The sequence below is a fragment of the Daucus carota genome, chromosome 3 (assembly GCF_001625215.2).
Source record: "Daucus carota subsp. sativus chromosome 3, DH1 v3.0, whole genome shotgun sequence".
Classification (NCBI taxonomy): Eukaryota; Viridiplantae; Streptophyta; class Magnoliopsida; order Apiales; family Apiaceae; genus Daucus; species Daucus carota.
In genome coordinates, this window is record NC_030383.2 from 32,552,887 (window position 1) to 32,558,039 (window position 5,153).

Consider the following 5,153-nt stretch of genomic DNA (forward strand, 5'->3'; position numbering starts at 1 on the left):
ATTTTATAGTACACAGTAAATATAAGAATTCCACATCAACAATAAACAAAGTACCATACATCTGAATTCCACATCAACACCAGATAGCAAATGATCACTATTACATAAAAACAAGAGATCAACAAGAAATCCCATGCTTGGAATGACCGGGTTCTGATTCAGAAGCTACCTAAGTCTGGCCTTCTCATGTAACAGGGAGAGGGAAGAAAGTTGGTGCAAACTGTATCTGGGTTTAGTTGATAAGAGGAGAGATGGGATTCCACAAAAGAGAGAGAAAGATTAACGCAAGACATGACTTGCAGATGCCGGTGAAGACCATTAGGTCTTTGATCGGAAGACGGGTGAATATCTGCTACCCTACGAGATGCTCAGGGAGATTGCTAAGAGAGGTCATGATTTGTAGAGATAAATTTAGCAATGAGAGATATAATACTGGAAATGAGAAGAGATAATTTAGGAGCGGTGGCTCTTTGCTCCAGATGTATTATGAACAAATTCCATGTAGTCCACATATTTACCCTAGTAGCGTAGTCCACATATGTTCTGCAACTATATAATGGTATAAAAATATGGCAAAATGTGTTATTTTGCAAATCATGTTCTATAAACATCATTATTTTGTTAAAAATTTTGACAATCCTAAACATTTTACAAGTTAAACACTGAAAAACATATTCTTCTGCAAAACAGGTTAAGTTTGCAGAACATATTTACATATTACAGAACATATGTGTTCTACTTGTCGAAAATAAATGATTTTAAATATTTTTCATGAAATAGTGATATTTATAGAATGTATTTCACAAAATTACAAGTTTCATACATTTTGCAATGTTTTTATACCATTATACAGTTGCAGAACATATGTGGTCTACGGTACTACGGTAAATATGTGGACTATATGGAACTTAACATATATATATATATATATATATATATATATATATATATATATATATATATATATATATAGAGAGAGAGAGAGAGAGATATACAACAACCTTGCTAGGTTAATTAAGCTAGGCCGAAAGTCCAAACTACTCATTTGGCCCAAACTAAATTTCTAACTGTATTTTTATTTTTGGAACATGCTAGGCAAGTCTATTAAAAAAGTATTAATATGTTTACCTTAATGTATAATTTTTTTTATTTACAAATTCTCAAATTGTTTCTTTTATATTATAATTAATATTTATTACAAAAATTGTATACCTTACTGAGATTATAAAAACTCCCTTAATATTAGCTAAGTCGCTAAATTACTTAATTTGTAAAGCACTTTGATTATATATCTTATTAAATTATTTATTTGACCTTTTAACTGTATATTTATTTTTCGAACATGCCCAAAAAGTCTATTGAAAGTATTTATTTGTTTACCTTAATGTATAAAATTTTATTATTTCAAATTTCTAAGTTATTTAATTTATATTATTAATATTTTATTAAACTTATTGTATATCTTACCGAGATTATAAAAACACCTTTAATATTAATTAAGTCATTATATTAATTTGTAAAGCGTTTTCAACACATATTTTATTAAATTATTTATTTAACTCTTTAATGAATGGTCATAGACAAAAACTTTTAGTGATAGCATTCATTATTAATTTATATTTTCTAATATTAATATTAAATTTAATGTCACTTTAATTACTTTTATTGTGGTTATGGCAGTGATCTAATACTCGGAATGAGAGATATAAGTCTAGGCAGTGGTTCTTTACTCCACATATATAGCATTTTAAAACAAATCCTATTAAATTATTTATTTGACCCTTTAAAGAATAACGATAAATCAAAAAAATTATTTTGTTTGTTTGCGCCAGAATCCTAGCACTTAGAAATAGTAGATACAACAGAAAGTCATTTCAGGCGCTTTATATGTGCTTTTCCATCATAAAGTTGGCGTGCAAACTTTTCCGTCATAAGAAATGTCGTAAAGGCTGGTTTTGTTGCAATTAGTTTATAATGGGAAAAATGGTTTAGTTTAGTTACATGGTCAAGTACTAATTTTACCTATACCAACAAATCATTATCTTGTTGAATTATGTTGGGAACTTCTTTATGAATTTCCAGATTTGAAATAGGAATTGGAATGTCAACAGAATGATTACAAATTTATTATTTCACCGTAAAAATAAGAACATAAATTAATCAATTTATACAATAGATAGTAAGTATCACTAAAATTTTATAGTACACACTAAATATAAGAATTCCACATCAACAATAAACAAAGTACCATACATCTGAATTCCACATCAACACCAGATAGCAAATGATCACAATTACATAAAAACAAGAGATCAACAAGAAATCCCATGCTTGGAATGACCCGGTTCTGATTCAGAAGCTACCTGAGTCTGGCCTTCTCCTGTAACATGGACAGGGAAGGAAGTTGGTGCAAACTGTATCTGGGTTTAGTTGATAAGGGGAGAGATGAGATTCCACAAAAGAGAGAGAAAGATTAACGCAAGCCATGACTTGCAGATGCCATTGAGGACCATTTGGTCTTTTATCGGAAGACGGGTGAATATCTGCTCCCCTACGAGATGCTCAGGGAGATTGCTAAGAGAGATCATGATTTGTAGAGATAAATTTAGCAATGAGAGATATAATACTGGAAATGAGAAGAGATAATTTAGGAGCGGTGGCTCTTTGCCCCAGATGTATTATACATACATATATATATATATATATATATATATATATATATATATATATATATATATATATATACAACAACCTTGCTAGGTTAATTAAGCTAGACCGAAAGTCCAAACTAGGCCCAAACTAAATTTCTAACTGTATTTTTATTTTTGGAACATGCCAGGCATGTCTATTAAAAAAGTATTTATATGTTTACCTTAATGTATAAATTTTTTTATTTAAAAATTCTTAAACTGTTTCTTTTATATTATAATTAATATTTAATACAAAAATTAATTGTATACATTACTGAGATTATAAAAACTCTTTTAATACTACCTAAGTCGCTAAATTACTTAATTTGTAAAGCACTTTAATTATATATCTTATTAAATTATTTATTTGACCTTTTAACTGTATATTTATTTTTCGAACATGCCCAAAAAGTCTGTTGAAAGTATTTATTTGTTTACCTTAATGTATAAAATTTTATTATTTCAAATTTCTAAGTTATTTAATTTATATTATTAATATTTTATTAAACTTATTGTATATCTTACAGAGATTATAAAAACTCCTTTGATATTAATTAAGTCAATATATTAATTTGTAAAGCGTTTTCAACACATATTTTATCAAATTATTTATTTAACCCTTTAATGAATGGTCATAGACCAAAAATTTTAGTGATAGCATTTATTATTAATTTATATTTTTTAATATTAATATTAAATTTAATGTCGCTTTAATTACTTTTATTGTGGTTATGGCGTGATCTAATACTCGGAATGAGAGATATAATTCTAGGCGGTGGTTCTTTGCTCCAAATATATAGCATTTTAAAACAAATCCTGTTAAATTATTTATTTGACCCTTCAAAGAATGACGACAAATCAAAAAATTTATTTTATTTGTTTGCGTCAGAATGCTAGCACTTAGAAATAGTATATACAACACAAAGTCATTTCACAGGCTTTATGTGTGCTTTTCCATCATAAAGTTGGTGTGCAAACTTTTCTTTCGTAAGAAATGTCTTAAAATCCGGTTTTGTTGCAATTTGTTTATAATAGGAAAAATTGTTTAGTTTAGTTACATGGTAAAGTACTAATTTTACCTATACCAACAAATCATTATCTTGTCGAATTATGTTGGGAACTTCTTTATGAATTTCAAGATTTGAAATAGGAATTGGAATGTCAACAATGATTACAAATTTATTATTTCACCCTAAAAATAAGAACATCAATTAATCAATTTATACAATAGATAGTAGGTATCACTAAAATTTTATAGTACACAGTAAATATAAGAATTCCACATCAACAATAAACAAAGTACCATACATCTGAATTCCACATCAACACCAGATATCAAATGATCACTATTACATAAAAACAAGAGATCAACAAGAAATCCCATGCTTGGAATGACCGGGTTCTGATTCAGAAGCTACCTAAGTCTGGCCTTCTCATGTAACAGGGAGAGGGAAGAAAGTTGGTGCAAACTGTATCTGGGTTTAGTTGATAAGAGGAGAGATGGGATTCCACAAAAGAGAGAGAAAGATTAACGCAAGACATGACTTGCAGATGCGAGGACCATTAGGTCTTTCATCGGAAGACGGGTGAATATCTGCTCCCCTACGAGATGCTCAGGGAGATTGCTAAGAGAGGTCATGATTTGTAGAGATAAATTTAGCAATGAGAGATATAATACTGGAAATGAGAAGAGATAATTTAGAAGCGGTGGCTCTTTGCTCCAGATGTATTATGAACAAGTTCCATGTAGTCCACATATTTACCGTAGTACCGTAGTCCACATATGTTCTGCAACTATATAATGGTATAAAAATATTGCAAAATGTGTTATTTTGCAAATCATGTTCTATAAACATCATTATTTTGTTAAAAATTTTAACAATCCTAAACATTCTACAAGTTAAATAGTGAAAAACATATTCTTCTGCAAAACAGGTTAAGTTTGCAGAACATATTTACATATTACAGAACATATGTGTTCTACTTGTCGAAAATAAATGATTTTCAATATTTTTCATGAAATAGTGATATTTATAGAATGTATTTCACAAAATAACAAGTTTCATACATTTTGCAATGTTTTTATACCATTATACAGTTGCAGAACATATGTGGTCTACGGTACTACGGTAAATATGTGCACTACATGGAACTTAACACACACACATATATATATATATATATATATATATATATATATATATATATATATATATATATATATATATATATATATATATATATATATATATATATATATATATATATGAGTCACACTCTATGGAGAACCACCTTATATAGAGTCTAGTAGAGAACACCTATATATACACATAAAATTTTTGTATCAATCTCATTATTCGTAAAATATATAATTAGTGAATCAAAAAATAAAGTTTCATTATTTTTTCTTCAAAAAAACGTTGGAAATTAATCATAATATACAAACTGGTTCTACAGTAGAAC